This window comes from Plecotus auritus (genome assembly GCF_963455305.1).
Source record: "Plecotus auritus genome assembly, chromosome: 6".
Taxonomy (NCBI): domain Eukaryota; kingdom Metazoa; phylum Chordata; class Mammalia; order Chiroptera; family Vespertilionidae; genus Plecotus; species Plecotus auritus.
Window position 1 is genome coordinate 28919325 of NC_137773.1, and position 10488 is coordinate 28929812.

Below are 10488 nucleotides of genomic sequence, written 5' to 3' on the forward strand. Positions count from 1 at the left end.
TTGCTGACTCATTCATCAGTTAATGGAAATGGGGTTGATTCCTTTTTTTTTGCTATTATGAATAATACTGCTATCAACATTTGTGTATGAGTTTTGTGTGGACATATGTTTTCAGTTCTCTAAGGCATATACCTAGGAGTGGAATTGCTGGGTCATAAGGCATCTGTTCAACTTTTTGAGGAAGTGTCATTGTTTTCCACAGTGGCTGCACCATCTCACATTCCCACCAGCAATGCACCAGGGTTCTGCCCTTTCCTAGCAATATCTCCTTTCTCTAGCAATAGCCTTGCTTTAGCTCCTCAAAATTTATCTGTTCTCTGAACTATTCACAGCTAATCTGGTTTCATGTGTCATCCCTCTGGATAGCACATTCACAATTTAAGAAGAGCTTCCTGGAGATACACTAATACGTTATTCAGGACACTTTCAAATTCAAACTGTCTGAAGAAAAAGAGGATTTACTTATGTAGCTGAGAAGATAGTGGGGTAGTTTACAGATCTAAGGGGGACATTATGGGAACCAAGGCTTCAAGTGAATCTCTTGCCCTCTCACTCTCACCACCCCCACCTTTCCCAATCTCCCTCTTTGTTTGTTCCTTTGGTGCCCTCTTTCCACGATACTCTCTCCATCTCCCGTCTCTGTAGCCTCTGCCGGGCCTCATTTAACATTAGGTGCTTTCCAAGTGCAAGAATATGGCTACCAGCAGCTCAGACTGACATCCTCCCAGCTTAGTGGCTTAGGTCTAGGGACAGGAACCCTCTCTGTCCCAGCATCAGGTATGTCATGTCCATCCCTGGAGCAATCATGTGTCCAGGAAAATGAAATTCAATGGTTGACCCACACTGGCTCCCACAGAAGAAGGGAATGGATGTACAAGGCCAGAGTGTGGGAGGGACATGCTAGGCAACAGAACATAATCCTATTTCTAAGGGGAAGTTCTAGCCCGGCCAGTGTGGCTCAGCGGCTGAGTGTCAACCTATGAACCAGGTCACAGTTCAATTCCTGGTCAGGGCATATGCCTGGGTTGTGGGCTCGATCCCCAGTGAGGTATGTGCAGGAGGCAGCCAAGCAAAGATTCTCTCTCATCATTGATGTTTCTCTCTCTCTCTCTCCCTTCTTCTCTGAAATCAATAAAAATATATTTTAAAAAACACACAAAGGGGAAGCTCTAGCGTTTGAGATTTCCATCATCCTGGCAGACACATAGAAGGATACAGGGAGGCAAGAGGGACCTGAAAAAGACCCCATAGCTTACTCTCTGTGCCTGGAGCCAGCCCTGCTCTGGACAGTTTCCTGGGGTAACAGAAGATACTGAGTCCCTGGAAAACCAACAGGCACGTTACACACTGTGAGGCAACACGCATCGCTGCCGCACACGTGGAGGCTGGGCAGACCCATCGCCTGACCTGATGACTGCCTCCTTAGTCATTTCACTGTGTGCAATTTTAATTTTTCTAAGTGAGTGGAACTGAATCTTTTTCAGAAAATGGAGAAACAACTTCAGTAACTGAAAGCATTTTCTATTTTACTTTCAGTGGCTTCTAAAATTTGAGGACTTTCAAGGGACTTTCAAAACTTCTCAAACAAGGTTAAACAAACAGCTATTAGAACCTACATATTAAAAAGAAGAAAATGAGCTGAATCCTCAGATGTTAGAGCAGAAGGAGTGTGTGGGACCACCTGGTTCCCTGACTCATTTTACAGAAGGAGTCACTGAGGCCCCGAGGTTGCCGGGCCTGTCTGGTCATGTAGATAAGAGCAGGGCTGGCCCAGACAGGTGTGGCTCAGTGGTTGGGCATCAACCCAGGAACCAAGAGGTCACTGGTTCTATTCCCGATCAGGGCACATGCCCGGGTTGCGGGCTCAATCCATGATGGAGGCCTGCAGGAGGCAGCTGATTGATTTTTCTCTCCCAATGATGTTTCTATCTCTCTCTCGTCCTCCCCCTTCCTCTCTGAAATCAATTAAAAAAAATTCTTTTTAAAGAGGCAGGCTGGCATTAAATCCAGATCTCCCAGCCCATGCCCTTTCTTCTTGACCAGGCTTCTTGTCTGTACAAACTTTGATTTAAAAAATACAGTTCCAGATGCATAGTAAGGGCACAGAAGGAGGTGCCGTACGGATGCAAACACTCCAGTTTTGACTCACTCCTTGGGCACTGCAGGAACCCGCTCGGTGCCTTGGGGAGGATTCTTGCTGAAATCAGCACTGTTTGGGCCATAACAAGCTGTGAGTCACACACTGCACAGGAAGCATCTTAATGAGGTTTCTGAGTGAGAGAGAATTCTTAAGGGGGCGGAACAGAAAAAGGTGCAGACATTTTTGGAACTGAAATAAAGAGCTGAAATCAACAGATTCGATCTGAGTATTGACAATGTGTAATGTTCTGTGGGCAGTGCAAAGGCACTTCAGACACAATCTTCTTCTTGCCCATTTACAATCCAGTTACCCAGGAGAGGACACATACGCCTGGAACGTGTTTAAGAGCCCATTTTATTTATTTATTTTTTGCATTCATTTGGAAGAACATTTGACACAAGTTTAGTTCTCATCTGCCTTATAATTTGTAAATATTTCTCTCCAGCTTTCAGCTTTTTAAAAAATAAATATTTTTTTATTGATTTGAGAGAGAATCATTGATTGGTTGCCTCCTGCATGCCCCCTACTGGGGATTGAGCCCACAACCTGGGCATGTATCCTTGACTGGAATCGAACCTGGCACCCTTCAGTTTGTAGGCTGACACTCTATCCACTGAGCCAAACCAGCTAGGGCCAGCTTTCATTTTTGACTTGTTTTTCTCTTCTGAAGTTTTAAATTTTCATGGGATCATATCTATCAATTATTTCCTTTGTGTTGCTTAAGCTTTGATGTCATGACTCAATATTCTTTTCTACTTCCCTTTTTTAACCAGAGAATATCATTTATTATAAAACCACAAACCTCCCCTTAAAAGCTCGAGTTTGCAATAACTTGAACATGACAGAATCAAGAACAGTTGCTCCGAGAGTTTCTAAGGATCACCTCTGAGAGTCAGGATTCCCGGGACTGGTGGGGGTTGGGTCAGGGAGTGAAGGTGGCACCAGGCAAGGCTGGTTGCTGGTGGGAAGAGCTGGCTGTGGGGATTTCTAACGTGTCTCCACCAGCTTACTCATACTTTAAACCTACAGATCCAGAGACAAAGCTCGGATGGAATGGAGCCTGAAGGCATCATTGAGAGTGACTGGAATGAGATTGCTGACAGCTTTCATGACAGGGACCTCTCCGAGCTCCTTCCCAGTGGCACCTATGCTTACGGTTTTGAAAAACCCTCTGCCACCTAGCAGCAAGCCATTCTTCCTTGTATCAAGGATACAGAAGGTAGTCATGGCTTTAGGAGATTACATGGGTGCCTCCTGCCATGCCTGCTTTGGGGTACCAACATGCATGCTGAGGTGCAGAAGCTGCAGACGGAAGATCCCTGTATCATCATCGGAACCCCAAGCCGTGTTTGATACGCTTAACCGCAGATACCCGTCTCCCAAATACATCAAGATGTTTGTACTGGATGAAGCTGATAAAATGTTAGACGGTGGATTCAAGGACCAGACCTATGACACATTCCGAAAGCTCAACAGCAACACCCAGGGGCGATGCTCGCCAGAGACTTCATGGTCTGCCATGCACGGAGATATGGACCAGAGGAATGAGATGTGAGTATGAGAGAGTTCCGCTCTGGCTCTAGCAGAGTATTTACCACCACTGACCTGCTGGCCAGAGGCACTGATGTGCAGCAGGTTTCTTTAGTCATCGACCATGACCTTCCCACCAACAGGGAAAACTATACCCACAGAATCAGTTAGCCGTGGACGTTCTGGCTGTAATATGGTGACAGAAGAAGAGAAGAGGACTCTTAGAGACATCGAGACCTTCTATAACACCTCCACGGAGGAGATGCCCCTCAGTGTTGCTGACCTCATCTGAGAGGGGCTGGCCTGCCTCCTCACTCCAGCCAGGGTTCAGTCGCTGGGGGACTGAGGAGGAGCAGGAGGGAATAGGGAAGGGAGCCAAGGGATGGACATCTTGTCATTTTATTTCTTTTGTCTTTTCCTTTGATTAAATGTCACTTTTTGAGGCAAAGAAGGAACAGTGAACATTTTAGATGCCCTTTTCTTTGGGGTAGGCTCTTGCCCCTGGCACCATCTCTTCTCTTAAAAACACTCTACTTCCCTGACTTAGTAAACTCCCAAACTCCACAGGCTCTCCCTGCTCCAGCCAACTTCCTCCGAAAATGATCCAAGGGGCCACAATGTCACCAAACCTCATTTACCAGACCAAAGCTGGAGGGAGAACCCCTGAATTAGGTGGCATAGGGGATTGTACCCAAGTGTGGGGAGCAGCAGGGAGAAAAATAGTAGCTATTTTTACATTGTTTTGTATAGTATTTATTGATTCAGGAAACTCAAAAGTCTGAATAAAATTACTTGGAAACTGAAAAAGAAAAGATGAACAGCTGGCCCCATATCTATTCTACTTCAATTTAATCTGAATTTTCTTCTAATACCTTTGTACACTCAAATATTAAACCATATGGAATTTATGTTGGTGTACAACATAAATTCCAGGGATCTAAGTTTCTGTTGTTTTGTTATTTTTTCCAAATGGTTAATCAGTTATCACAATAACTTAATGACTAATAGTCTTCTTCACTCCCTGTAATGTTTTATAGAGGTGCAGACTGGAAAACGTAGGCTGGGTTGTTGTTTTAAAATATGTGCATAATCCATGACACTTCCCTTTAAAAGGTGGGATCTAATTCCTCTCCCCTTGAGTGTTGACTGGACTTAATAAGTGAATACCCAAGAGTAAGGGGATTGATTAAATGATGGCATATCCATAAAATGGAACATTATTTAGCTTTGAAAAAAACTATGCTGTAGATGAATACTCACAGACATGAAAAGATGGTTATGGTAAATTAATTAGAAAAAAATTATTATAGTATGTATTATACATTAGTATGCACACTGATAAATATATGGATATATATATATCAAACAATAACAATAGTTGACTTGAGGATATGGGTATTTTTTTTTTTGTCTTCATTTTGTCTATGTGTATGTTCTACACATCAGCTAGGTGGGTGTCTGTCTGTTACCTTGTAAAGAGAAAAAAATGGTAAGAATTATTTTCAATTCAAAACGTGACTGCCTCTCTACTAGATGGCTGAAATTAAAAAAAAAACTACCATACTAAGCGCTGGTGAGCATATGGAGCCACTGGACCTCATCTATGGCAGAAAGGACGTAAATTGTTACAACTGCTTTGGAAAACTTGGTGGGCAGTATTACCAAAGCAAAACATACTCTACCCCATGGCCCAGGGTCATGGCATATACCCAGTTCCTTTCCTGAGTGTACACCAATAGAAATGAGTGTTTATGTACATACACCAAAATACATGTACAAAAGCATTCATTATTGCCTTACTAACAAGAGTCCTACACTGGAAAAACACCAGTGTTCATCAGCAACAGAATGGGGAAAATAAATTGTTACCACAGAATATCACAGAGCAGTGAAAAAGAACAAATGACTACAACATGCTATAATATGGATGAATTTCACGGATTTAACTTTGAGTGAAAAAAGTCTAATACAAAAAAAGCACATACTATATTATTCCATCTACATAAAGGTCAAAAACAGGCCAAGTGAACTGTGGTAGGCAGTTAGACAGACATGAGCAGAGCAAGGACCATGGGCCAGAAACTAAAGGTCACCAGGGCAGAAAGCCCCAGATGCCTCGCCAGGGACAACTGTAGGGTGGAACCTCATCCCCAGGGTGACCTTTCCTCCCCTAGGATATGGATGGTCATGGGTTTGAAGCCCTGACCTTTCCTCCCTACAGATAACATCTAGGCCTCAGCTCCAGGCCCAGAAAAGCAGCAAAACCAGACAAGCAATGCCAAGGCTGACCTCAGGACCAGCTGCATTGAACAATGACCCTCTGCCCTGTCACTGACCAATCAATCAGTGGAGGCCGGACCCTGAAAGGATACACGTGGAAGCTGCTAAATATTCTACTGAGATCTTCCCCTGGGACCTCTCCTAAAATCTCCACCTTAAGCCCCTTAGGACAGAGGACCCGGCACTCGCCAGTGCCTTTCCCTTCCCCGCCTTCTCCTCCTGACACATAACCATTACCTTCCTCACTCCCGAGCTTCACGGGCCCTTCTTTTGCCTCTATAACCTGTTTCCTCAGCCCTTTGCTTCTACCTCTGTGATTTTCCAAATAAATGTTCTCTTATAGTGTGAGTCCTGGCTCTGACTTCTTTCCTAAGAAGAACTCAAGTACAAAGGTTGCTGAACCCAGGTCCGAATTGACCCCACTGGTCTAACACCTGGTGCTGTTCCCACCACCCACAACAAGCCTAGGATGACAGAGATCAGAACAGGGGTTACCTTTAGGGATGGTCCTGATGGGAAAGGAACACGAGGGAGCCTTCAGGGTGCTGGGAATGCTCTATGCCAACACTGTCCAAAAGAAACATAAAGCAAGCTGCACATGTAATTTAAAATTTCCTAGTAGCCATTTAAAAACCTAAAGAGAAACAGGTGAAATTAAGTTTTACAATATGTTTTCATTGAGTGCAATAAACCCAAAATATATGTATATTTAACCATTATTTTAAAATTATCAATGAATGCTTCCATTTATTTTTTTGTACTAAGTTGTCAAGAGTGTATTTTACACTTACAGCACACCTCAGTTCCAACTAGCCACACTGCAATTGCTTGGTAGCCACATGGTGTCTGGAAGCTACTGTACTGAACAGCACAGGGCTGTATCTTGTCTTCATGGTGCATACTTACATAAAAATTCATCAAGCTGTACATTGAAGATCTAAAAGTTATACCTCAATTCAAGAAATGTAAAACAAATTTTTAGCCCTGGTGGATGTGGTTCAGTTGGGTGAGCATCTTTCCATGCATGCATCAAAGGTCACTGGCTCAATTCCCCGTCAGAGCACATGCCCATGCCCAGGTTGTGGGCTCAGTCCCCACTAGGAGGTGTGCAGGAGTCAGCTGATAGATGCTTCTCGGATCAATGTTTCTTTCTCCCTTCCTTTCTCTCTAAAAATCAATAAAAGCATATTTTTAAGAAGTTTTTTAATAAAGATTTTTATCAAAAGGGCTAGGAGACAGCCCTAACTGGTTTGGCTCAGTGGATAGAGCGTTGGTCTGCGGACTGAAGGGTCCCATGTTTGATTCCAGTCAAGGGCATGTACCTTGGTTGTGGGCACATTCCCAGTAGGGGGTGTGCAGGAGGCAGCTGATCGATGTTTCTCTCTCATCGATGTTTCTAGCTCTCCCTCTCCCTTCCTCTCTGAAAAAAATCAATAAAATACATTTACAAAATGGGGCGGGGGGGGGGGGCACTAGGAGACATATCAAACAAAGAAAAGCCGCCTGTGGCTCTTCAGCTCAGCTGATAAGCTGTCTTTGGAGCAGATGACACTGTTCAGAGTCCCAAGTTCACCCAAGTCAGCTGACTTGCCTGCACTACAGAGTCTTGCCCCAGGTGTGGCGGAGCAGAGTGCAACCAGCTCCACTGAAAGGAGAAGGAACAGAAACTTGAGGAGGATATGCAAGTGCTAATAGGAGTGTGGAGTGATTTTAAAGTTAAAACACAGCGCCTGTGTTTGCCCCACGGAAGAGAATGCCCTGGGACTCATAGAAGAAAGGCAGGTGAGATCCCAAGCCCCTGCCAAAAAGGTCCTCACGGCCCCAGCTGACCTGTGTTCCACTCAAGCCTGAGAATCCACCTCCGTAAATTTACTCTGAGCACCATAATTTAGGCCTGTGTTCCCAAGGTGGGGCACATACACCTGATGACTTCAGTATATGCCAGTATATCTCCCGTGAAAAAATGTGTATCTAAGACCTTTGCTAGTTTCTGAGTTTGATTGGGTCTTTGTTGTTGAGTTTGTAGCAAGGTGTTTTACAAGCATTGATTCCTTTCTTCCCAAATGCCCCAGAGCCTCCTCTTAATCCCCAAGCCAGGCATAGACCCAGGCCCTGCCTCCTCTGTGGGCAACACAAAGGCGGACCGATTGGTAAATGAAACCTGCAATAATAGTAGAGTCAGAAATAAACAAACGCAGAAAGGAGGGAGGGGAAGGTCAGCCAAGAGGATACACAAACGGGCTGTACTTCCCTCAATCCAGTCCACACTAAATTCGATACAAAAAAATCAGTGCCTCAAATCCAAATGTGAAGCGATTCGTATGAATTTCATCACTGAACTTCACAAGGGGCATGGGTGTTTGTGCGGGTGACATACAAAGGAGCAGCTCTGGGAGCACCTCTCTGCCGCCCCACAATGGAACAGCAGCAGCCAAGACCAGAAAAAATAAGAAGGGTGAGGGGGCTGGAAAGATGGCAGGTCCTGGGCAAGTAGCCTTCTGGGAGCAGAAACGTGTCTGGGGGTGGGGAGAAGCAGGAAGAGTGATTCCTCCCCATCACATTCCCCAGAGGTGGAGTCTTAGCACAATCATGTAATAGCAAGATGGTGTTAATAAGTCAAGTGCATTCAGGATGAAAGCTGTGGAGGGAAGACATGTGAGAACAAACTCAGAAACCCCCCTAAAAAGATAGCCATCCATGAGGTACTTTTAAAAAATATGTATTTTTATTTATTTCAGAGAGGAAGGGAGAGGGAGAGAGAGAAACATCAATGATGAGAGAGAATCATTGATCGGGTGCCTTTTGCATGCCCCACACTGAGGATCAAGCCCGCAACCCCACATATGCCCTGACCGGGAATGGAACCATGACCTCCTGGTTCAAAGGTCGACACTCAACCACTGAGCAATGCTGACTGGGCTCATGAGGCACTTTTTTTTTTTTTTAAATATATTTTATTGATATTTTTACAGAGAGGAAGGGAGAGGGATAGAGAGCTAGAAACATCGATGAGAGAGAAACATCGATCAGCTGCCTCCTGCACACCCCCCACTGGGGATGTGCCCGCAGCCAAGGTACATGCCCTTGACCGGAATCGAACCCGGGACCCTTCAGTCCGCAGGCCGACGCTCTATCCACTGAGCCAAACTGGTTTCGGCTCATGAGGCACTTTTTAACCAGACTTACTTCCTCCCGTTGAAGCATAGTAACTTCCATCTTGTATAAAAAACTGCTGTTTGAAATTCTCTGCTATCCTATCTAATAAAGAGGGAATATGCTAATTAACCATCACTCTGTCACAAAGATGGCTAAACCCACAGCTGAGGCCAAGTTACCATAAGGAGCCTTAACGAGCAATATGCCCTCCCCTACCTGGCAGGGCTTGACTGGGGACCTCAGGCCACGCCCCCCACCCGGCAGGGCTTGACAGGGGACCTCAAGGTGCGCTTCCTGTCCTGGTGCTGGGCTAGGGGACCTCAGACTGCACCCCCCGCCCAGCAGGGCTTGACAGGGGACATCAGGCCACGCCTCCTGCCTTGGCACCAGGCTGGGGACCTCAGGCCACGCCCCCCACCCGGTGGGCTTGATGGGGACCTCAGGCTGGGAACCCCGCCCCGGCGCCAGGCCAGGGGACCTAAGGCCACACCCCCCACCCAGCGGGGCTTGACGGGGGACCTCAAGGTGTGCTTCCCGTCCTGGTGCTGGGCTAGGGGACCTCAGGCTGCTCCCCCCGCCCCAGCACCAGGCCGGGGGACCTCAGGCCACGCTCCCCACCAGGTGGGTCTTGACAGGGGACTTCAGGCCGCGCCCCCCACCCTGGCACCAGGCCGGGGGAACTCAGGCTGCACCACTGCCCCAGCACCGGGCCAGGGGACCTGAGGCTGCGCCCTCCTGCCTGGCGTGGCTTGACGGGACCTCAGGCCGTGCCCCCCACCCAGCGGGGCTTGACAGGGGATCTCAGGCCATGTCCCACACCTGGCAGGGCTTGACAGGGGACCTCAAGGCATGCCCCCTGCCCTGGTCTGGGTTGGGGGACCTCAGGCCATGCTCCCCACCCTGGAGTCAGGCCAGGGGACCTGAGGCTACATCCCCTTCCTGGCAGGGCTTGACAAGGGTGGGAATGGCCAGGTCTGGATTTAGCCCAGTGGGGGGGTGGGTGGCCGGGTCTGGATCTCACGTGATTTTGAGGTGAATGTGGGTGGGTGAGGACTTGACTCTGGGTCCTGTGGTGTGCCCGAGACTCTGAGAGGAGGAAGGTTTTCATATACATTTTACTAATTTTCTTTCATCTCTGACACTTCTATTATAGAGAAAGGGCAAAGAGCAATATTAAATTATTTCCTCTAATTAATCCCCTTTTAATGTACATGAATTTCATGCACCGGGCCACTAGTTGTTAGATAACCCCTTGTCCTGTAAACTTTGCCATTGTAAACTCTATCACTTTAAGACAGTCTCTTATTCTATAAAATGACTTTGTTTTTAGTTCAAATAATAGAAAAAGATAAACTTGATTGTCTGACCTTGCAAGCTAGCCA